Here is a 25,980-nt window from a genome sequence, read left to right as displayed (position 1 = left end):
GTACTTTAGATGAAGGTTTACAGAACAAACTTGTTTCTCATTAAACAGTACACATACTGTTTTATGACATTGGTTAACAAACCCAAGACATGTCAACACTTTCCCTTCTCAACCTTGGATTCCCTAGTCTCTGTTCCCTCCTGCCTTCCAGTCCCTGCCCTTGGGCTGGGCATGCCCCTTTAGTCTCATTTTGTTTTATGGGCCTATCCACTCTTTGGCTGAAGGGTGAACCTCAGGAGTGACTTCATTACTGAGCTATGAGGCTGTCTGGGGGCCATACTCTCAGGGTTTCTCCAGTCTCTGTCAGGCCAGCAAGCCTGGTCTTTCTTTTTGAGTTAGAATTTTGTTCTACATTTTTCTCTAGCTCTGTCCAGAACTCTCTATTGTGATCCCTGTCAGAGCAGTCAGTGGTAGCCAGGCACCATCTCGTTGTAGTGGACTCAGTCTGGTGTGGGCCATGGTCGATGTGGTCCATTAGTCCTTTGGACTAATCTTTTCCCTTGTATCTTTAGTTTCCTTCATTCTCCCTTGCCCCTGAAGGGATGAGACCAGTGGAGTATCCTAGATGGCCGCTCACAGGCTTTTAAGACCCCAGATGCTTAAAAGTAGAATGTAGGACATTTTCTTTATAAACTGTTATGCCAGTTGAGCTAGATGTTCCCTGAGATCATGGTCACCAGAGCCTTCAGCGCAGCAATTTGGTCCTTCAGGGAGTTTGGATGTATCTATGGAGCTTCCATGACCTTGCCTTGTACAAGTTGTGCTGGCTTCCCCAGTATTGTGTACTGTCTTACCCTTCACCAAAATTACCACTTGTCTATTGTCTGTTTAGTGTTTTTCCATCCCCACCCCTCAAAGATTGTTTCTTTTTGTGTGTAAACCATTTCATGAGTTTTTACAGTAGTGGTCTCATACAATATTTGTCCTTTTGTGATTGACTTATTTCACTCAGCATAATGCCCTCCAGATTCACCCATGTTATGAGATGCTTTGCAAATTCATCACTGTTCTTTATCGTTGCATAATACTCCATTGTGTGTATGTACCACAGTTTGTTTATCCATTTGTCTGTTGATAGGCATCCAGGTCAGTCTCTGACTTTTAAAGGCTTTTTTGCAGGCTTCAGTAGATGGCAAGTGCTAAGTGCATCCACGGAAGACCTCCCCAAACCCACCACAGCTGAGAGGGAGGTTCAAACTCTGAAATTCTCCTTTGCCCCATTCTCCCACCTCTTCCTCATCACATCCAAGACAGGGAAACAATAGTAATCAAAATGCCTTTGAAGTTTTGTTTTTTTTTTAAAGGTCAAGGTTAAACCTGGTTAAAAGGAATACAACAAAAGCCAGATATCACTGTATTGAGCATTCAGTGGGTAGGTGGATGGATGGATGGATGGATGGATGGATGGATGGATGGATGGATGGATGGATGGATGGATGGATGGATGGTGGGTCGGTGGCTAGCTGGCTGGGTGGGTGGGTGGGTGAGTGGGTGGGTAGATGGTTGGTTGGATGAATGGGTGGGTGGGTGGATGAATGAATGGAGGGGTGGATGAATGGATGGGTGGACGGGTATATAGATGGATGGGGTGTGTGAAAGAAGGTGGTCCCCCTTCTTCCTTTAACCTGAGATAGTGAGACTGGTGAGGGGTGCTGATGGCCTAGTTATAGATGTATTTGAACTTACCCTTCAGATCTGTTTTAGTATCAGGTCAGGAAGACACTTCCTTTTCTTCTAGCTGTTGCACCTCTAACCCTTTTCCCACCAAATTCAGGAAAGCCAAGTAGCTTTCCCAATGATCTAGGCCCAGTTAGTGGTGAAACTGGGCTTCCCATTCAGAGAATCATGAACTGTATGCAGACCAGGACTAATGATGGCAAATGTTGGGAGAATGTGGGAACCTTTTCAGTTCTTCATGTTGCTGATTTTTTATTGCCTCCTGCCACTTTCCCAGTGGAGAGAACTACATTTCCTGATACGGACACATGATTTGTGGCATATTGGGAGACCACAAGGATGGTAGCAAAACTTGAGCTGTCACTAATTTAGCCAATTCAGTTCAGTCCCATGAATTCTCCACTTGATTGAACACTAAATCTACTCACATCTTATAAAATATTACACATATCTCTAGCTCTTTAACATACATAATATATGGTGTGCTTAAGGCTTAGACAATTGACAAAGAGTCCCCGAGAGTAAATTTTTCTCTGAATTTATAAAATGAATTAGTTAAGCTACTTCATGAGCAAGAAATATATAATAAAAAAGAAAAGCGACTATCTTTACCAGTTTTCTTAAGGTTTGTAATACAGTTTTGTCTTTGACATACATTTTCCATGTGAATTTTAAAAATACCTAATTAAAAAGTGTTTATTATAAATGTAGATGCTTAATAAATATGAGTGCAGTTGACTTGACCTACCCACAATTAGGAAGCTAGTTGTAGAAACACAAACCAGCAAGCAAACATGTGGTATGTTGTTGGGATGGCAAGTTGATGATTAAGTGAAAAAAAAAAGTGAAAGATATCATTAATGAAATATCATTATGGAAAGTAAGCTTCTTGCGATGATAAAGTTTTGCAAAAAAAAAAAATTAGGTTGCATCAGGATTATGTAAATAAAAGAGTAAGACAGAGTCCAGTGTGAAATTGACAGATGGGGGGTTTGCTAAGACTCATCAAACTTTACACTTTATAGCCTTTAAAATATACCTGTATAAAGCTGTTGTATGTGTGGGTGAGAGAATTTTACAAATCAGAACATCAAGAGGAGCTTCATTGTTTTTTACAGCTGCAGACTGTTCCGCAGCATGGATATGGGGTAATTTATGTAACTTGATCTCTACTGATGACCCTTTGTATTGTTTCCAGTGCCTTGCTATTACAAGGCTTCTATGAATAACCTGGTACACATTCGTTTTGCACATGTGCGGCGATATCTGTAGAGTCAGCTCGCAGAAGTTAAATCGCTGAGTTAAGTGGTGTGAGCACTTGTGATTTGGAAAGGTACTGCCAAATGCACCTTCATAAAACTGTGTCAGTGCCCACTTCTACCAGGCCTGTATGAGTCCCTGTTCACCACGGATTTGCCATGTGGAGTCTGTTACCACATTTTTGTATTCTCACCTATCTATTAGGTGAAAAATTGCATGTCGGTGTAATTTCAGCTGTCATATTTCTTTTTATAAGTGAAGTTGAACATCTGTTACGCTATTGAGCCTCTTTGTATATATCCTTTGCCCATTTTTATATTGTCTTTTTTAAGTGATTTATTGAAGCCCTTTATACATGTGGAGTCTTGATGGCGCAGTGGTTAAGAGCTCAGCTGCTAACCAAAAGGTCAGCAGTTCGAATCCACCAGCTGCTCCTTGTAAACCCTATGGGGCAGTTCTGCTCTGTCCTATAGGGTCACTATCAATCAGAATCAACTTGAAGGCAATGGATTTCAGGTTATATATATATGTATTCAAGGGATTGCCCTCATTTTCTGATATCAGTTGCAACTTTTTCTGATTATATTTGTTGTGCTTTCTTGTAGTGTTTTTACCATGCAGATTATATATTTTTTTATATAGTTAAGTTTATCGGTCTTTTCTGTTATGCCTTCTGAATTTTATATCATAGTTAGAAATGCCTGCTCCACTCCAAGATTTTAAGAGCATTCTCCCATGTTCTCTTTGTAGATATTATGGCTTCATTGTTTTAATCTTTAAATTTTGATTCAGTTTTAATTTGTCGTAGAGAATGATGTGGTATTTTTGTTTTACCTAATAACTACGCAGAAAATGGTACTTCTGAAGCGGGAAGAAAAAGGTTCACGTCTAGCCTAGGTGATATTTATTCTTTAGACAACCTCTTCTCAGCTGCCACAAGGTCATACTGCTTCCTACATAAATGGCGAATCTGTGATCTTCAAGTAGCCCCATTCCTTTGCATCACAGAACTTGATGTGTGCTTTTCTGCTGCCAGCGAGCTCACTTATCTCCCTTGACTTGCAGGTAAGACATATACATACTGCTCCTCAGAGTATGTCTCTCATGTGCAGGAAGTGTATTTTATGGGGTGTGTGTGTGTTCGCTTCAGAAGTTTTGCCACCTTTGAGCTTTCTTTTCTCATTATTTCCAGCATGTCTCATGTATACACTCAGCTACTTTTAGTATCTCTTACAAATATTTGGGCATCTGCTTCTTAAAAAAAAAAAAAAACCAAACCCGTTGCTGTCAAGTCGATTTCGACTCATGGCAACCCTATAGGACAGAATAGAACTGCCCCATGTGGTTTCTAAGGAGCGCCTGGTGGATTCGAACTGCTGACCTTCTGGTTAGCAGCATAGCTCTTAACCACTACGCCACTGGGGTTTAGTTTTGCCAAAAACGGTATGCAGTTTTATTCTCCATTCACCTCATTGTTTTGCCCCTTTATTCATTAAGGAATGGTACCAATTCTTTGATATTTTCTCCACTAAGGGAAATGATAGAAGTGTCCATCTGAAAAACTAAAATTTGTGATTTAAAAAAAATCTCTATACAAAATAAAGAAAAATATGAGGGAGTTGACAATACCCCCTTCCATATATGTGTGTATATATATAAAAGAATCATCTTAAATCTTGCAAAATTTCTTCATTAATTCATACCAGTAGAATTAGCATTTACAAGTAGGATATGAAATGATGTGGAATTTATTATCCAATATTCCGGGACAAATAGTTAACAGGAGTAATATTTTTCACTGCCGCAAAAGTGATTTGTGTAATTCTCTGTTCATGAAATGAATTGAGGTAGTTGTGATAATATAGTGATTTAGCCTGGTTGGGAATATTCTTTTTAATCATATAATCTGATTGAGAAAAAGCTGCTTTCTTTGGATTTGGGTATAGGAATGCTGGCTGGGTAAATCTGATATTCTTTCTAGAACATATTCACTCTCTATTGAAAATATGTCTTTATTATTTTATATATTTAAAATTTCCATGGCCATTGTTATAAGAATTTTGGTAGTATTTATCATCTTTAAAATCTAGAATTAAAAAAAATACCTTATGAAATTCATATAAAACTTTCATGCCAGGATTAATTTACTTCTATGTGTGGAATAATAAATGATTATTTAATATAAATATAAATAAATAGTATATGATAGTTAAATTCTTACTCTTCCTGATTATTTCATAGAAATTCCAAAGTATTGAATTTTACTTTGTAGTTAAGGCAATATCAATGTATTTAAACTGTTCATCAACGTGAAAGTCACCAAAACCAAACCCATTGCCATTGAGTTGATTCTGACTTATAGAGACCCTATAGGACAGAGTAGAACTGCCCCACAGGGCTTCCAAGGAGCTGCCTGGTAGATTCAAACTGCCGATCTTTTGGTTAGCAGCAGTAACTCTTGACCACTATGCCACCAGCGTGAAAACAGATATTTTAAAATATTATATTGTAGTGGAATGTGCTTAGTATTATTTTTGGCTCAATTTATTTAAATGTTTTGTTCTATTATAATAAATATGCAGATATTTCATAGTTATTGTAATTTCTTCTAAGCACGATTATGTAAGTTAAATTAATACCATCAATTTTCATTTGAAGCAATATTCTATGCATAAGCATGTATAGTTTGACTCTTTTTTTCTTCCCAGGAAAATCTGTTTTACAAACAACAATTATTTAGAGAGAATACTCTTAGGGTATCAAGGGTAGGTTTCACTAGACTAAATTAATGAGGGTTGGTAACAAAAGCAATTTCTTTATATCATTTAAACAAATATTTACAAACCTTTAAATTGCGTAGGCAGCACTTACGTTTCCAATGCACCAGAGCTGTAAATGGAATTGTCGATTTTATATCAGTGAAGTTTTGGGTTAAATCAGAGGATGGCCCTGTTGAGGTAGTCAGGGCTCTCCACCCACAAATTCTGCTGCTGAACTTGAAAGGAGCATGTAAGAGAAGCTTCTGGATCTGTCATGTTCTCATGAGGAAGAGGGAAGCTGGAGGATGCTTTATGAATATATTTTAAAAGCTAGGAGGAAGACATGAAATTGGAGCTCCGTGGAGTTTCAAACCATCCCCAAAGGTAGATGAAGATGATGAACCAAGTGGCTTCTTTTCACCTACTGGATTGAGAGCCGAAGACATTTGCCTTGGGATTCCTCTTTCTAGTAAGGAAAATGCTGGAGGAAATTCTTTTGGGAGGAAAAAAAAAAGTGGACCTTGATTGAGCCTTTGCTGTCCAAAAAAAAAAAAAAACCAGATGCCATCAAGTCGATTCCAATTCATGGCAACCCCATGTGTGTCAGAGTAGAACTGTGCTCCATGAAGTTTTCAGTGGCTGTGATCTTTCAGAAGTAGGTCACCAAGCCTTTCTTCCAAGATGCCTCTGGGTGGATTTGAACTGCTAACCTTTTGGTTAGTAGCCAAGCGCTTAACCATTTGTGCCACCCAGGGACTCCCTTTGTTCTCCAGAAAACCCAAAAAAGGCATTTTAGAAATAGACTTTGATCATGAACTAAAGTAACCTTAATAACTAGGTCCCACTTTAGTGAATTCAACACTGTTTTTCTAAACGGAATAATGGAAAATTTTTCTCAAAGATGTCAGAATTAGGGTATTCTGACCCCATTCTCCTCTCTGAAACTAACAGGAAACAGCAAAAATAATTAAAAACAGAGAGGACAACTCCATTATTAATGAAACCAGGAAACAAGCTATAAAAGTTTGTCAAGCAAATAATTTCCAAACTACCAATTACAATGAGGACTTGTTCCTAACCGTGACATTTAGCTGAAAACAGAGGGTGCTCTTTGGAGAAGATGGAGGAAGGAAGCACCCCATAAATGGAGGACTCAAGTTTGAAAGATCCAGTGAGTATCTCTTAGAGAGCAGGGCCTGGGCATGAATGCCTCCCGTCCCTGCCGGAGAGCAATGTGGGAGGTAGGGTTCAAGGAGGAGTCACATAGACATGCCATATTTGCAGAAGGCCTGGCTTGCTGTTAGAGTGGCTGGGCAGGGGAGAGCCAGCGAGTGGCAGTCAGCTACGAAGCAGCTAATCTCAAAGAGAAATAAATAATGTAGAATATGCAAAATCACCAGAAACATCCGCAAACCCTGTGACATACCAGGCTTCCCCACAAGCCATATGCAGACCTTCTATTGCACGGAAAATGGTAAGGAGGAAGACATTCTATAAACTCCTGTGCAATAAAAAGCAAGTCTCCTATAGGAGACTTGGGGGAGCAGTAAGGCTGCCTTCAGAATTCTCCATGGCCAAGGTCAGTTCTGAAGAAGTAACCTCATTGTCAATGTTGTTAGTTGCTGCTGAGTCGATTCTGACTCATGGCAATCCCACGTGTGCCAAGTAGAACTGCTCCATAGGGTTTTCAGGGCTGTGACCTTTCGAAAACAGATTGCCAGGCCTGTCAGAAGAGGCCTCTGGGTGGGTTCAAACCTTCCACCTTTTGGCTAGTACCAAGAAAAAAAAAAAAGCTGTTGCCGTCGAGTCAATTCCGACTCATAGCGACTGTATAGGACAGACTAGAACCGCCCCATAGGGTATCCAGGGAACAGCTGGGGGATTTAAACTGCCAGGCTTTTGGTTAGCAGCCATAGCTCTTAATCACTGGGCTGCCAGGACTAGTAGTCAAGCATTTAACTGTTTGCACCACCCAGAGACTCCTGAAGAAGTAACCCAGTATCTACAATGCCACAGGAAATCAATAGTGAAAGCCAAGAATGTTATGCTTATCCAAGTTGTCTTTCAGGTATAGAAGCAAAAGACCAACATTTTGAACACGTAAGTGAATGTGGCACCTGCGAGCTCTTCTTGAGACAAGACCTGAGGATGAGATGTTTTCAACCAGAAATTCTTAGATAAGCTGAGATGAGTTATTATGTCCATTTCAATATAAGAGAAAGATCCAAATAACTGTGGGGATTAGAATTTCAGAAGAGGATGCAAATGTTTTTGTCTGGCTAATGTATACTTAATGATACAATTTATATAAATAACAAAAATTTATAGCAAGAGAGGGTGAGGGAGAAGTTTAAGGGTGTGGATTTCCTTATGTTTCATAGCTGGGAGTCAAAAGATACTGCCTAAAATGAATACATTAAGCAACGTCGTTGCTAGTTGCCCTGTCGACATATGGTAACCCCACATACAATAGATCAAAATGTTACCTGACCCTGTGCCGTCTTCACCATAGTTCACATGCTCGAGTCCATGGTTGTGGCCACTCTGTATGTTGAGTACTTTCTAACCTAGGGAGTCCCTCTTCCAGCACTATATAGGAAAATATTCTGTTGTGATCTGTAGGGCTTTTCACTGGCTAATTTTCAGAAATAGGTCACCAGGCCTCTCTTCCCAGTTTGTCTTAGCTGGGAAGCTCTGCTGAAACCTTCCCACCATAGGTGACCTTGCTGGTATTTGAAATACTGGGGGGATATCTTCTAGTGTTGTAGCAACACACAAGCCATCTCAGTGTGACAAACTGACAGGCAGGTGGTGGGCATTAAGCAAGAGTCTTAAATTATATAAAGATATTGCTTAAAAGTACAAAGAAAACCAGTAAAGGAACCAAAAGAATAATAATATCAGACTTGAGAAGCAGAGCAGAAAGGGGAGTTAGAGGGAAGCATACGTGTATTTGTTTCTCTTAGAACCAAAAAAAAAAAAAAACCTGTTACCGTTGAATCAATTCCAACTCATAGCAACCCTATAGGACAGAGAACTGCCTCATAGGGTTTCCAAGGAGTGCCTCATGAATTCAAACTGCCAGCCTTTTGGATAGCAGCCATAGCACTTACATACTATGCCACCAGGGTTTAGTTAATAGTCCCTGCTTAAATTTAGTAATGCATGAAGCAGGTATTTGAATATGCAATACAGTTATAAAGGTAACCACTAAGAGATCTACAAAATTGGCTATAAAATTTCCAAATCATCAGGAGCAAAACACAAAACAAACGATATAACAAGATCCTGTTGACGCTGTGGGCCTGAGGTATGGAACAGGAGGGAGGGAGAATACTGTTCATTGCATTCCCTTTGTTTCGTGGGATTTGATTTATTTTTCTTTTTTATATCATGTGTTTGTTTTATTTTCATAATAAATGGAATTTTTTTCCAACCCTCAAATTCCAGATTTGCTTTAATGTTTTTTTTTTCTTTAGTGGGAAAACCTCTGCCATGTTTTCTCTGGCAGATTCTGGAAGATGAACCAGGTTCATATGTGAGAATCAGCTCTAGAGGCCCACCGTATGCCTTGGTCATTGTGACCTAGTCTTTATTGAAAAGGAAAGTTGTTTTAGAACCACGATAATAGGTAGAGATAAACTGTCTCATATTTAATTAAATTTTCAAATTGTTACTGATTAAAACTACCCTGATAAGAACTGTATGTTGAAACAGGTTAGGCATTTCAGAATAACTTTGTAATAAGTTAAAAACAGGTCAAAGGACAGGAAATGAAAATTGGAGGTGAGCAAGGAGAATCTCAGAGGAGAAGTTCATGGAAAGGTCTTATAGAATGAATGTTCTTAAATCTATTGATTAAACCATTGAAAGAGGGTACATCATAAGAGTAAGATAACCTCAAAGTATATGATGGTAAGAAATGAGAACTAACGTTGAAGAAAATGTGTTTGCCTATAATGTGTGATTATGCCTTAGTTCTTTCCAGAGAATGTTACATATGGAGACTCCCCAGACATTTGTAGCGGTTGCTGTTGTTTCTAAAGCCCGTCCTTTCTAGTGGTTTTTCTATTGCCCCACTGGCATGGACTGCGCTGCCCTCCCCCCTTAAAAATAGAGGTACATGTAACTTGGTTCTTTATTTTTTACTTTCTCAGCAACCTTTAGCTAAGCGATTCCCAGGCTTGAGAATTTCACAGTCTTGAACATTTTTCCTTTAATTGGAGGACTATCATAATGACCACGTCCATCGTTTCAAAAAAGAAGGGACATTTAAAATAAACATTTTATTAAAGAAATATGCACAAATAATAAGTGGACAACTCAAAGCATTTTCCCAAAGTAGGCATGCACATAGCATCTAGTACAAGAAACAGAACATTACCAGCCCACCAGAAGACCCCCTGCTCCTTGGAGTCACTACCCAGCCCCAGGGTACCTTGCATCCTGACTTTGAACATCACAGATTAATGTTGCCTGTTTTTACATTCGATGTTAATGGAATCATATAGCATGTGCTCTTGTGTATCTAGCTTCTTTCACTCGACATTGCATTCATGAGTTTCACCCATGTAGTGGTATGCAGTTGAAGTTCATTCATCCTCAGTGCTGTATAGAACTCTGTTGAATGAATACACCACAAATTACTTATCCATTCAGTTGTTGATGAACATTTGAATAGTTTCCAGATCTGAGCTATTCTGAATAGTGCTGATGTGAACCTCCTAGTACATGCCATTTGGTGACTGTATCTGTATTTATATTGGATATATATCTAGGGTTGTAATTGTGGGCTCACAGATATTATTGGTACATTCACCTTCAGTCCTTACTTCCAGTTTTCCAAAGGGTTTGCATCAACATAGACTCTCACCAGCAGTGTGTGAGAGTTTCAGTTGCTTCCCCACCTTTCCCCAACACTTGGCGTATACATTTCCTTTTTATTGTAACCAGACTGATGTGCATAGCAGTATCAAATTGTGGATTTTGGTTACATTCCCAAAGGAAGGGACATTGTAGTACCAAGATTAGAGAATATAAATGAGAAAATCATTTCCTAAAGAGAACAGAAGGAGCCCTGGTGGCAGAACGGTTCAGTGCTCAGCCGCTATCCAAAAGGCTGGCGGTTCAAACCCACCTAGTGGCTCCATAGGAGAAAGATTTGGTAAGCTGCTTCCATAATGATTACAGCCAAGAAAACCCTAAGGGGCAGTTCTGCTCTGTCACGTGGGGTTGCTTTGAGTCAAAAATTGACTCAACGGCACCTAACAACAAAGAGAACATTTGGCAACTTGTGTTTACCTGCAAATTCTTAAGGATTCATATAGAAAATATGACTGCTGAAAAATGACAACATATAATTTTCCTTTTACTATATAACATTGATTTTCATAATTTTCTGGAAATGCCTGTGTTAATTTGAAGACTTGTGTTAACAAGTTCCCCATAAACACAGCTAGCGGAGCCTCGGTATTCAATTTATTCTGGTGTTTCCATTGTTATTACATTCGTGATTGAAAATGGAACCAATATATATAGACTGGTTCACTGAATCTATAGAATATTCTGGCCAGACTGAGAGAAGCCGGAGACTAACAACTCTTCTGCCTGAGGTTGCTGGGCAGAAAGTGTGGGGTGGCTGGCTGTCTAGGACTGGAGAAAGGGAACCTCCACAGGGCATGCTCCTCTCTGTGGTTGCTCAGAGAGAAGCTTCTGGGCCTAGGTTTCCCCACCCGGTGCAGACAGAAATGCATCTTAGAGGAGTACCCTGCCCCGTAAAGTGTCTTGCCATTGACCAGCACAAGTTCGCATGCCGGCTTTTGGAAACAACTGGTCGAGCTGATTCTAGAGGCTGTGTTTCATCACACAGGCACTTTGCTCTCTCTGCATGGGGTTGCCCCATTTTTGCTCATCATTCAGCAACTGCTTTGGTATCCCATGGTTATCCGTCCACTGACATTCTTCCCAGAAGAGTGACTTCTGCTTTGTGGAAGGCTGCAAAACAATCGTGCTGGACTCACCAGCTGAAACTCAAAACACTTCGCTTGCTCATCAGAAAGTTATGCAGAGACAAATTTGCCGTGACATTAATGACCCTTAAGCTTCGAAGCTTTCTTGCTTGCACAGGCTCTGTATCTAATTTTATGTTCATATTTTTGTATTCTTGCTCTTAAAGAGCACCCCTCCCCCCAGTTAGATAAACTTCAAGTTGCACAAAACCTGGATAAGCACCTGGCTTCAGATGTCTATCATCTTCTGGGGCTGAATTTTTCTTTTCTGCCCTTGGACAGGAATTTGGAAATCATATAGATTGATAATTCTTAGAGATGTAATGCTAGTTGTGAAGTGTGTGTGTTGGGTAATGAGAATAGTGGCCACTGTTCATTGAGTGTTCATTCTGCACCAGGTATAGGGCTCAACGGGATTCCATTTAATAGTTGTGATAATCCTCGTGTCCAAAGACAGTATTATTATCCTTTCTTTTCACAGATGGTTTAAAGCAACTTGCCAAAGCCATGGTTCTTGAAGAGAGTCAAGAGTCAAGTAGAGTCAGGGTACTCTGCTCCTATTGTTGCTGTTGTTATTTGCTCTGGAGTTGGTTCTGATCATGCCGGCCTTATGTACAACAGAATGAAACGTTGTCCATTGGTGCCATCTTCATGATCGTTGGTGTATTTGAGTCCATTGTTGTGGCTATAGTCTTGATCCATCTCATTGAGGGTTTCCCTCCTTTTCACTGACCCTCCACTTTACCAAACATGATGTCCTTCACTAGTGATTTGTTGTTCTTGATAATGAGTCCAAAGCAACAAGACAAAATCTCGCCATCCTCGCTTCTAAGGAGCATTCTCGCTGTATTTCTTCTAACAGATTTGTTCGTTATTCTGGCAGTCCATGGTATATTCAATATTCTTCACCAACACAATAATTCAAGGCGTGAAGTCTTCTTTGGTCTTCCTTATTCATCGTCCAGCTTTTACATGTGTATGATTCGACTGAAAATACCATGGCTTGGGTCAGGCGCACCTTAGTACTTAAAGTGACATCTCTACTTTTTTGATGACACTCTACCAAGCATGATGTCCTTCTCCAGGGACGGGTCCCTCCTGATAACATGTCCAAAGTACGTGAGACAAAGTCTCACCATCCTCGCTTCTAAGGAGCATGCTGGCTGTACTTCTTCCAAGACAGATTGTGTTCGTTCTTCTGGCAGTCCATGGTATATCCAGTATTCTTCTGCAACAGCATAATTCAAAGGCATCCGTTCTCCTGCTGTCTTCTTTTTTCATTGTCCAGTTTTCACATGCATATAATGTGATTGAAAATACCATGGCTTGGGTCAGGCGCACCTTCATCATCAATTTTGCTCCTAAGAGTAGTTAAATACTAAAATGTTCAAATAATTTCCTATCTCGAACCCATTTAAAATGTAATTTAACACAGATTCACAAGTTTCCCCATGTGTAGCTTTCACTTGCTTTCTGGATGTGTTCTTGTTGGGAGAAAATTGTGTCTAACCCAAGTTCATTGCTTCCATGCCACGGTCTATGCTGAGCCCTCCACCAAAGGCATCAGGTTCCCCACGTATGAGCATCAGCCATTATCATGAGAGGACAAAATGAAGGACAGCTGAGCTGGAAGACCTGGCTGCTCTGGATTCCGAGAGAACAGGCATGGCTATTCTCTAGGAGTATGAGATTGGCTTGTGGCTTGATACAGTGTCAATGCCATATTCTGCCTCCAACTCAGCCGACCTCACCCTCCCACTGTCGCACATCTCGACAAGTGTAGAAGGACTGGCTACAGGAAAGCCTGAACCAAGCTAAGATCACGTCCATGGTTTCCATTGTCTTCTCCGCCTTATTTATTTCTCCATGGAGATTTCACAGCATCAGACACTGTAGAAATAATCTCAGGCTTTGGGCTTCAGCCAAGATGTTATTCCTTTGCTACTTAGTGACAAACTCCCCTGCCTTTTAAGACCCAAATCAAACACTGTTCCTGATAGTTGACACCTTCAGAAAATGTAATGCACTGTGATGATTTTTTTTCATGTCGCTGTATATATCAGTCATATAAATCTTTCTGCCGAAGATCACATTAAGTGATGCAAGAAATATAAAATGTATCCACTGATACAAAGTGACAGAATAAGATGTCATTGACTCCCTCCCCCCGACCCCTCACTGAAGGAATAGGAATGAAAATATAGTGAGATTAAAGATGGCTGGGGAGAATATTACCAAATTCCACCTTAGTGTGTGCCATTTCTGCACATGATGGGTTTCTAAGTTTGGTTTTTGCTTCCTACAGCACAGCTGGATTTAATGTACATGGGTGAAAAGGCCATTTGGAAAACTTATAGTATGGTATTTTTCCCTCTAAGGGAGAGGTAATGGAATGGTTTTTCCTTCCTGGTAATTATCTACTTTGCACAGGACAGATATGTTTTCTGCATCTGAGGTTTGCATCTAATACTATGGAGACACTACTTTAAATATACCTGCGAGCACTTCCATATATGTTGAAAACATATTCTCCAACTCTCCAAGTGACTGCAAAGGTTTATTAAAAGTGTGGTTAATGGCAATTTTTTTTTAAAACTAGGTACTTGCAGGAAAGGGGATAAATAAGTGAACTGTTTTCCTGCAGAAGGAGAGACATACTGGCAAGATGAGTATGGCTAGGTGACCTAGCTGGCTCTTCTTCTCCAGTTTTCTTTTGAAATAGGACTTGAGTTTCCTTCTGTTGAGAGGCATTTGCAACTTCCAAACTTCCCTATTATTTCCATGATTCCAACATATTAGGTAGCAAAATCAAAGCCACTATTTAAAAAAAAAAAGTGGCATGGTAGAAAGATTCTTGGCGTGAGAGTCATTTACATTCGAGTATGAACTTCATACCTATTCTGTGAGTCACTTTTTTTGCACATCCTCAAGCAAAATGGGACTAGGAATATCTGCCTTATATCAAAGCGGTTGTTGTTAGTTGCCGTTGGCACGGCTTCCACTCATGGTGACCTTGCGTATAACAGAATGAAACGTGGCTTCGTCCTGTGCCATCTTCATGATTGCTGGTATGTTTGAGTCTATTGATGAGGCTGTTGTGTCAATCCATCTCACTGAAGGTTTCCCTCATTTGCTGACCCTCTACTTCACCAAACATGATGTCCTTTGCTAGTGATGGGTCTTTCCTGATGACATGTCCAAAGTAAGTGAGCCAATGTCTCACCACCCTTGCTTCTAAGGAGCATTCTGGTTGTATCTCCTCTACAACTCATTTGCTGTAATGATTTTTATACAAACATAAGGGGGTATTAATTATTGTTGTTGTGATTGCTATAACCTTGTGAATATACCCAAAACCACTTTTACAAGGTGAACTTTAAGGTCTGTGAATTAAATCTCAATAAAGCTGGTATTTTTTAAAAAATGCATGTAACACTACAAAATATGGACTGTTGTTTTGTGTACAAATGTATTTTAATTTACATAAATGGCATTGTGCTATGAAAAAAAAAATAGCCCCATTTGGCTAGGGGCTACCATATTGGACATCTCTATCCTCTCAGTAAGTTCTATTAAACAGTGATGCTCAAGAGAAAAAACTCTCTGCTTTACAGATAATAAGTTCTCAGAATGTTATTCCCCTCTTCTTTCCCCAGTTCCTTTCGTGACCTCACTTCCAAGCATATACATTTGTTGAAATGACTGTTTCGAAATCGTCTAGAAGGCTCATTTCAGCGCCAATAAAATTCTTCCAGAAATCTCTGGGGGAAAAGATTACTTCCTTTACGCACCATCCATTTCTCCAACTCTGGCTATTATTAGTTTTTAAATTTTCTTTGGAAGCATTGAGTATCTCATACTGGATGTATTGATGTTGGAGGCAGCTAATTTCATCCCAGTAAATGACACATGGACTGTATTTAAATTTGCCAAATGCCCATGCTAATGATTTAAATACTGCCGCCTTAAGTTCAAAGCTAGGTTGATGTGACTGCCTTCATGCATTTAGGCTTTGACCACATCCTGGTTCTTTCAGGTCACGGCTAGGCATTGGCTTATGTTATAGGGAAGTAAGTCCTGATGGCCTCTGCAGCCAGTGCTGGCAGGATAAAAAGCATCCAGTTACTATCTATTTAGGTCTCAGTGGTTTACTGGCTGGGAGTTTACGGAATTAAAAATATCTCCAGGTGAATATTGACTTCTTCCTTGTGATTTATTCATTTTTTGGAGAAATACAAAATTTTAATATCTTCAGGGACTAATTTTATAAATAGCCCCATTACAAAGAAGCATTGCTAAAATACTTAAAAAACTCACTCTTGTAGCTAAAAAGTTCTAATGCTTCATAACCGAATTAATATACAATTATTCATCCCTATTTGTTCGTTTGTTTTATTCTGTTTTTAATAGCATATTAAGAAGCAGATTTGAATTTTACTTTCCCCACTTTTTCTCTAAATGTGTATTTTTTACATTTGATTAATTCTAAGGAATTCTAGTGTTGTCAAGTAGCAGATATCTTTTCCAGTAATACGCTTTTTTTTATTGTGCTTTAAGTGCAAGTTTACAGCTCAAGTTAGTTTCTCATACAAAAATGTATACACACATTGTTATGTGACCCTGGTTGCTCTACCTATAATGTGACAGCACACGCCTTCTCTCCACCTTGTATTTCCCGTGTCCATTCAACCAGCTTCTGTCCCCCTCTGCCATCTCATCTCACTTCTAGACAGGAGCTGCCCATTTAGTCTCCTGTGTCTCCTTGAACTAAGAAGCATACCCTTCGCGAGTATCATTTTATGTCTTATCGTCCAATCTGATCTTTGTCTGAAGAGTTGGCTTCAGAAATGATTTTAGTTCTGGGTTAGCAGAGAGTCCAGGGACCTTGTCTTCTGGGATCCCTCCAGTCTCAGTCAGACCATTAAGTCTAGTCTTTTTCTAGTAACAGACTTTTAGAACACTATATGTTACTGACACAAGTTATCAGTGTTTTCATGGAACGAATTAGCTCTTAAATATTTTAAATCCCTTAAATATACTCAAAGGGCGAAAAATAATAGCAACTAAGGTATATTGAATATATGTGTGCCAGGCCTTGCTGAGAGCTCTGTATGTCAGCTCTCATTTAATCCTGACAACCCTGTGAGGTGGGTAACATCCTGATTTTACAGAGAAAATGCATAACTGGAACAGAACTTTTAGCAGCTGTGGTCTGAACCCTGACTGTGTTCCAGTCAAATGTGGTCCTGTTTCCCCACATCTAGGAAAGCTGACACGTTGACAACAGGATGGGGCATTAAATGGTGCCCAGAGTTGGCCACGGCAAAGTAAACCTAATGAAATTGTAGATTATGCAGCTTCCTGCGTGGCCACATATCCTGGTGCTTACCTTCAGAAGCCATCTCTCTGAATTAGGAGCACAGAATGGAAAAAAAAATGTATTTCAACATCGTGTATGAATAACCAGGACCCAAAAGACCACATCAGACGAACACAGACCCTCCAGAGGCACATTTTGCCTGTTAGGCCTTTGGGACCTTGCTCTTTGAATTTTTTTTTTTTTAAACAGCTTTATTGAGGTAAAGGAGCCCTCGTGGTGCCGTAGTCCAGTGTTTGGCTGCTAACCAAAAGGTCATCGGTTCAAATCCACCAGCCGCTCCAAGGGAAAAAGATGTGGCAGTCTGCTTTTGTAAAGATTATAGCCTTGGAAGCCCTATGAAGCAGTTCTACTCTGTTCTCTAGGGTTGCTATGAGTTGGAATCGACTCAACAGCAATGGGTTTATTTTATTAAGGTATAATTTGCATACCATATATATCACCCATTTCAAGGGTATAAGTCAATGATTTTTTTGTGAATGTACTGAATTGTGCAATCATCACCAAAATCTAGATTAAGATTCCTTGTGCACATTTCTAGTTAATCAGTGTTAACTAACCCCAGCACTTTCTCCTTTCTATCAAGTTGATTTGGACTCAAGACAGCCCCACATGTGTAGGGTAGAGCTGTGCACCATTGGGTTTTCAAGGCATAGCTTTTTGGAAGCAGATTGCCAGGCCTTTCTTCCTAGGTGCCTCTGGGTGGGTTCAAACTGCTAGCCTTTCAGTTAGTAGTCAAGTGCTTAACTGTTTGTACTACCCAGGGACTCTCCCCAAGCACTAGGCAATCACTACTCTGCTTTCTGTTGATTCACCTTTTCTGAACATTTCGTATGAATAGAATCCTACCATACGTGGTTCTTTGTAACTGGCCTTTTTCACTTACCATAATGTTTTTGAGGTTTACCCACGCGGTGGCATGTATCAGTACTTCATTATTTTTTATTTTGCTGAGTATTAGTCCACTGAGTGGATATACCAGAGTTTGTTTGTTTATCCATTGTCCACTTGACGAACACGTAAGTTGTTTCCACTTTTTGGCTGTTAGGAATAGCTCTGATGATTTCTTTTTTCTTTTCTTTTTTGCACTGATATTTAATCATATATTAATTATCTGATTTTTTTTAACAGAATATGCAATCTACACACAATTTCTCATTTTTCTAGCAAGGCCCTCCCTGCCCTCACACCTCCTATGTATAGACAAGGAATAAGTTGAGCCCAAGGCTAGCAGAACTATCTCTTGCCTGGATGAAATGACTTTTGAATAAAGCCCAGAGCTTTTGAATGCCAAGGTAAAAGGGCCTATGTGTTTAAAACGGTGACTGTCCTATGTTGTATATTTATCTGTGTTTTTCAGGGATAGAGAAATATGGTGGCTCCACCCTTGGTGTCTCCTTGTCTCCATTTGACAGGAATGTACAATAAATGTACTCATGTTACAAAATTTCTGACTTTCGTTCACTTGGACTTTATAATCCTGCCTGAAGACTCTAGAAATCTCATTTCTTAAGGTGGTTTTTCCCATCCTTTCCAAACACCTTCCTTTGATAATTAATTTTAGGGTTCAATCACTGGGATCCCCTGAGGGAAGACTTTATTTGCCATAACTTAAATTTAAGAAGAAAGAAATGGTGAAGCATAGCAGAAGAGAATTCAATTATGGTTCTCAAAGCAGAAAAGGAATAGCTTCAAAAGTCAATAAGAGCAAGGAGGGGACCTCTGCTAAAAGTGGTCAGGAAGCAACTGTCCCTTGGTTCCTGATGATTTGGTATTTGGCTCACCCAATCCGTCATTCCTAATGACTTTTAACTGGATTTCCAAATAGACATTAGTCCTCTAACTGCAGCAATGGTGTGAAATGTGCTACAAAGCTTGCCCTGAAGGGAACTATTGTCTTTTTTTATATTTAAACAAGGGTACAGAATGCTAGAAGCTATTGTCAATGCTAGATGGAGAAAATGTGATGTCTGTTTCCATGATGCTGCAAATGTGATTATGGGTAGGAGTATTAATAGCCCAGAGTTGAATTTTGACCTTGAGTTTATTAAATTAAAGAAATTTTAAAAATAGAAATGAATAAAATGAGCTGAAGCGAACCCAGGGCACTTTCCCCACTTATCTATTTTTCCTTATTTACATTTAGCATATTGTGTGTGTGTGGATATAGACACATCCATATATATATCGTTAGTGTTTTCTGTGTCAACTCTTTCAGAATATAAATGTTATTTTCAAGTAATCTGATTGGAAATAAGAAATCTTGTAGAGTACATCTGTTTTCATCCTTCAGCCATTTTGTTTGTTCATTTACAAAGAACCGTTGTTGTGTTAGTGGGCAAGTGCCACCATTCTGTTGGGGGGCAGGGAATATGTGTGTGTGTATGGGGGAGGCTCCTTTCCCTCTCATACTTATGTAATTGGTTATAGTCCATCTGTAGGGAGACAAAGCTAGAGACCCTCAATGTCTCCTAAGTGACAATGATGTCTCCATTTTATCTGGTGATAACCACAATAGACATTGGGGCCAAAGGCTTGATCAGGCCCGTTGAAGCTGCCCTTTTTGAGATTTAAGTTTAGACTTAATGCTACTTTTCCGTATCTTGATGTTGTACTGTGATTGTTCAAAGTTTGCTTTCGTTTTTATTTTTCTGGCAGTCTTATTAACTTGAATGTTGTAAAAATAGTGGTTCAAGTATATACCATACCACGAGCTCTTGATCTGTAAAGGAACTGGATATGTTAGATATGCACCCAATTGAATTTTATCATCTATTAGCACCTCAGTGTGAATAAATTCGTGAGCTTCTATTCTGAATTCCATTTGGGATTAGGAAACAGGGCGAACGTCTGAAAGCATCACCTGGAGAGTCTGGAGTCCTGGAAATCAAATTCCAGCCACTGTAAAATGTTCCAACGTGAGTGGTCCTTGTAGTGAGTTGAGCTGAAGAAAATCTAGGTCACTGGGAATATGCGGTAATGGTGTAATGGAGGGCACCCGTTCATGGAGGTGCACTGACAAGCCCAATGTTTTCAGCTCCATTTTCTATATCAAAACTGAACATGTGGAAAAATGAAGGAGAAAAAAAGAAAAAGATTCTTGTGTCATTTTCTAGTTACACAAATCCCAATTGTGAACACATCTCAGTCACTCTTGGTCACCAATAATCTGAGATGTTAAGTGGAGTCTGGCAGGCCAACTGATAAAAATTCTTTTAAATCCTCCTGCTAAGCAGACAGGTACTAAAGTCCCATCATGCTGTGGTCAATTTCTGACATTTCTTTACTAGTTAAAAACTGGTTGATTGCCAAGCGCTCCGTCTATGCTACGTGTTTCTTCATAGAGAGGGTTACCACATCTTCGAAAATCTGTTTCGAGAAGTGTATATATTTAAGAGTTCTTCCATGTTCAAACAGTATCGTTTTCTGACAGTTACACTTCTGCTTTATCTGTTCATTTATTTTCTAATCATTTTGGGGAAACTCAGAGACATCCGTGGCTGTGTGCACTTTGTGGCTATTTTGCTAAAAGCTTGTCACGTAAAGAAGAAACCAGTGAGTGTTTTGAACTCTGTTCACTTAAAATGGAGATCTGAGGCTTTGGAGAATGATCACAGAAGCCACTGAAATTGCTCTTGTTTTGTCAGCTTGGAGCGATTAAAGGAAGATGGAATTTCTTTGAAACAAATAAGAATCAGTGCAGTGTAATATTGCGTTTAATGGCTTTGTCTTAGTCAATAGCACAAAACAGCACTTTCTTGGGCTGTGTCAGACTGCGCAATCCAGATCCTGCATTTCCCCAAATCTAACATGTAAGGTGAGGTTTAAAGAATATCTACGTATGGGTGAAGAGATGCCTTTTACAAAAAAAAAAAAAAATAGCCAAAGCAATAATATTTCTGTTGGAATATTAAGGAAACTTTCTCTGTAAGAACACTTAAGCAATAAAATAAAATTGTCAAGAGGAATAATGGGCTTGCCAAGTCTGGACAGATTCCAGGCTGGACTTGACATCACCTCTCGGTGATAATTTAGAAATCATAGAAGCAGGCTACCTTAATGCAGAAGGGCAGGTGGATGAAGCGCCAGGCTTTGCTTGAAACGTCGATCCTGTCTTTCCATTTGGTGTCACATGAGATTTGGTCGGCTAGCTTATTCAGCTTGCAGGGGGCGAGAACTAGATGCAATAGTTGGACACGTGATTTTCAGATATTTTGAAACAAGGACCTTTTTTGTGTGTTATCATTTCATGCCTTTTCGACTTTGAACGTATGTACGACAACAAAGGAAGCTCAATTAAGTTAGTAGAAATGTGGTCATGTGTTTTCTCCCAGGCCATGGAGGCAATCTCTGGGCCTGTGAAAATATGGGGAGCGAAAGCCAGAAACTTTCTGGTTTCCAGAAACTTTCTTTGCCCTACCCAATATTAGCTTACGATTCGAAATTACATCCCTAGCAGCAGAATATTTTATTCTTTGGAAATATTTGCCTCTTTGGGCTGTTATAGTAACAAAGACAGCATGTCAAGTATTAGCTAAATGTTTACATTTCGCTTTGAGTCCTGGGGCAGGCAGGGCTTCTCAGGCATAGAAATCAGCAGTGATCACAGGCCAGTCTGTGTAAGTCCCAACAACTCAGCTATTAACAGACATAACAAGGAGGGAGGATTCCAGAACATTTCTAGGGCTCCTTAGCAGCAGAGTAGAAAAGGGGAAGAGAAGGAGTGAGTGAGGTCCTGCTAAGCCACCTCCAGAGGCCTGGCTGGCCACCCTTTGATGCTGTGGTCCATTGTCAGCTTCTGCTGCAGGGCTTTGATGGGTGCATGGTATCCCATCACCTAGAGCGCCAACCAAACGCAATTGTGGGTATCTGTCATCGCTGTCACTTGGTGCATGAGATAACTCAGACATTCGAAGTTTGAGTCACTATGAGGTTGTTCATTCAGTGTTGTGGCATGTGTGTATTCCAAAGAGGAATTTGACAGCCTCTTTAGGGAGTCCAGTGACAAGTTGTCAGTGTGACAGCCCAATAAGTGGCATCTGGTAAGTAGAGAGGAAGGTAATGCCCTTGGCATTAGGGCCACTGCTTAGAAGCGGGTGAGAACATTAGGTGGCAGAGAGCACTTTGCAATGAGGTCAGCTGACTTTTAAGTCCCATTGAGACAATGTCTATGCAGCAAGTTTATTGAAACCTGGAAGAAACTTCCCTTGTTTATTTTAGACTCTATCAGGTTTTGAAAGTATATTTGTTATCAAGGGAAAAAAATGAAAACTCAATTTTCTTGGAAGATAACTGGAGAGAATCAGACCCGCTTTACACACACACACAGTTATTTTTAGAAAGGCTCTTCCAAAAGCAAGAGGCCAGTGTGGAATCTTGCTGACCCAGTCCCAAAGCCGCAGGGACTTAGCTTCACTGCCGTCTGTTTAGTTCTCCTTGGTTGGAGACTAGCTAAAGTAGTAAGATACTCATTGATTGGTTGATTCATGCCTCCATTCATTTCTTCATCAAAGTATATGCCAGGCAGGAAAGCTGCGCTTGGGGTCAGGTTCTCATGTCTGTGGAAAGAAAACATCCCTGGTCGTGGATGTGCAATGGAGAGTATTGCATTAGACAGAATTCCTCTGGTGGAATAGAAGAAATGAATGTATGTGAGTGGAAGTAATATTCGGATAGGTCCCCATCTTTCTTATTTACTGCTACATTTTCTCCTCCCTCTAAGTGATTTCTATGTTCTTCCATTCAGTGACTCCCTGTGTCGGCTTTGGGCTAGGCACTGGAGATAGATGAATAAACACTATCCTGCCCTCCAGAACTCATAACCTCATATTAGCAACACATAACTAAATAATCAATGGCCCTACCATGCATTTTGGCTTATGGGCGGGGTTGGAATAGAGTTGTCGAAGCGTGCGGTAGGAAGCTGCTAACTTGCCCTCGGAGGAGTCAGGGAAACATCAGACGAAGTGAGATTTGAGCTGGCTCCTGCGGGACATGAAGGCATTTGTCAAACCAAAAAGGGGCGTGAGGACATTTCAGTCAAGGCAAAGAAGCTGCCATGATGGGGATTCTACAGGGAGGAAGCCCGAGTTAAGCACAGGCGGACTAAGAGGGTAGGACTGAGGGCTATGGTAAACTGGGAAAAAGGCGATGCCGGATGATGAGGAAGTTCATTTGCCATAGCCAGGGTCTTGAAATGCAATCTGCAGGCTTGGGGATGGGGTGGGATTAGGCAGGTGAGGGAGAGGATTGGCTGGGATTAGATTAGCAAACAGCTCTAGTGGCGCACAAAGGGTGGACGGGAGTGTACAGAGACTTGTATGGCATTGGTAGGCTTCATGCATGTATTCATATACTGGAAGTGATGCAAGCACTGGATATAAACACAGCCACCCAGTGTCCCCATGGGCTAGGCTCTGGGCCATGTCAACTGAGCAGCTCTGACACAGCCCCTGCCCTGATGGATGCACAGTCTAGTAGGGAGAGGGCACTGGATCCAACGGGCACGCAGCTAAATGAGCGCACCAGTGGTTCTGACTGCACAGAAGGAAACCTACAGGGGCCGAAGGGGCACATCCCAGGGCTTTGGAGCCAGTGCTACTTGAGCTGAGTGTTGAAGGGGCCTGAGTGTTTGATAACCAAGCAGAGAGGAGAGCTGTACATCCCAGGCAGCGGGAAGCGTTGGTGCTGCTATTGTTAGCTACACACGTAGTCCCCCGACTCACAGCCGTCCCATCCCATGCACAATGGAACAAATGCTTCCCGATCCTCCGCCATTCCCGTGATCAGTTGCAGGTAGAACCATTGTGATCTAGAGGATTTTCACGGGATGGTTTTAGAAGGAGATTGCCGGAACTTTCTTCCTAGTCTGTCTTAGCTTGGAAGCTCTGCTGAAAACCTATTCAGCATCAGAGCAACATGCAAGCCTCCACTGACAGATGGTGGCTGCACATGAGGTGCATTGGCTGGGAATTGAACCTGGGTCTCCTGCACGAAGGAAGGTGAGAATTCTACCACTGAAGCACTGACACAGAAGCCCTGAGATGGTGGGAGCACAGAGCACTGGAGAGAGAGTGGTACAGCCCAGAGAGGAAGGCGAGAGCCAGCTGATGCTTGATGTTGGCCTGTGCAGGGTCAACTTCTCCTTCCCCTTGAGCAGGCCGCCGTCGGGGTGATGGCACAGGCAAGGAGCATAACCAAAGAGCAGGCGGAAGGAGTCTCTGCTCCCTAGGGACAGTGGGAGATCGAGCCTAGGCTTTTTCTAGTCTGTGATGTGTCCTTGTGTGGGAGCAGGTGAAACAATATGAAAACACACAACCTCGTTTTAACCTCCCTGGAGTGAGTGGGAGAACAAAACGCCGAGACGTTCTCAAACACTAATGCTTGGTTTTGCCTATTTATAAAAACATACAAAAAACCCAGTTGCCATCGAGTCAATTCTGACTCATGGTGACCCCATGTGTGTCAAGGTAGAACTGTGTTCCATAGGATTTTCAAGGCCAGTTTTTCGGAAGTTGATCACCAGGCCTTTCTTCCAAGGTGCCTCAGGATCTACTAGAACCTCCAACCTTTTGGTTAGCAGCTGAGCTCTTAACCACTGCGCCACCAGGGCTCCTGACTACTTGCAGAAGCACCTGTATTTCCTCTTTGCATTGCTCTATTTCAACTCTGGTTTCCACCCTGTTGAACTGCCCGTGGGTGGGAAGTGCTGGTCTCAATTCAGCCTATACACCCAGCGCTGCTGCCTTCCACACCTCCAGGGGGCGCCCTTCACATTTTATTCTCCTGGAGAAAACATGGACACGTTGGACATAGCGCCCCCCTGGAGCCATACAGAGAACAGTCCAATGCAGCTGCCCCGAGGCCAAGTCTCCACTTGGCTGTAAAGAGTCCAGTTACAGAGCTGCTGCACCGGTTCCGGTTTGGGGAGAGGGGATGGTGCTTGAGGCAGCAGTAGCGTCGGTGGTGGGGATAACGATGGGGGAAAGGGAAAGGGACAATTCAAGATACTTTTAGGAGGTAGCGTTGAACGGCCTGGTCAGGGATTAGATGTGGATGGTGAAGAAGAATACAACGTTAGGGAAGAACCTTAAGTCAAGCACAGGGAGGGCTGATGAAAATTTTGCGGAAGTGATTTATCATGCTATTTTAAAAGTAAATAAAAAGACAAAAGAGGCTGAGTATGCCTCCAGCTTCACTGAAAACAAAACCAAGAAGCACCTCCTTTTGTGAGGCTCATGGGGCCCCTGGGTGGCACAAATAGTTAACAAGCTTGACTACTAGCTGAAGGGTTCGAGATTCCATTCCAGAGGCACCTCGGAAGAAAGACCTGGCTATGTACTTCCAAAAAATCAGCCACTGAAAACCCTATGGAGCACAGTTCTATTCTGACACACATTTGGTCAGACTCAACAGCAACAGGTTTATGTGTTTTGTGCAGCTCACACACCTGATTATACCTGTTTCCCCTCCTGGTCACTGTCATCCACTTCCCGTAGCTCCCCTAGGCTTAGGTCCTGCTTCTCTCTCTCCATTTTTCACTTGTCTTCCTGCGAGACTTCAGCATCCTCGAAGGTGGTGCCTCTAATGTAATGACTTTACATCGTCGTTCCATTCCAAAAGCCCTCTCCTTTTCGTACACCCCAGAGCTTGGCCTTTTCCCTGGAAGAAGGAGAGGGTGGTAGTTAAGAGCTGGCCCCTGCGAGCAGACTGCCTGGGTTTGAGCAAGCGGCTGCGTCTCTGTGGCTCGGTTTCGTCGTAGCAACACAGGAGGCAGGCACTAGGGGAGGTGCAATATATAAAGCAGAGACCCTGTAGCCCACTGCTTTGGCCTCTGCCACTGTGGGTAGCTGGGGAGGAGAATATGTAAAAACACTGTCATTAGAAGGGAGAAGTAAAG

General features: G+C 41.2%; 1 protein-coding gene across 1 annotated transcript in view; it reads left to right on the top strand.

The window, feature by feature from the left end:
• Positions 1-25,980, top strand: part of FRMPD4 (FERM and PDZ domain containing 4) — a 604,892-nt gene that overhangs the window by 208,979 nt on the left and 369,933 nt on the right. The gene's annotated exons all lie outside the window — the stretch shown is intronic.

The sequence above is a fragment of the Elephas maximus genome, chromosome X (genome assembly GCF_024166365.1).
Source record: "Elephas maximus indicus isolate mEleMax1 chromosome X, mEleMax1 primary haplotype, whole genome shotgun sequence".
Classification (NCBI taxonomy): domain Eukaryota; kingdom Metazoa; phylum Chordata; class Mammalia; order Proboscidea; family Elephantidae; genus Elephas; species Elephas maximus.
Note: the sequence above shows the minus strand (reverse complement) of the source record. Positions and strands in the feature narration are given on the sequence as shown.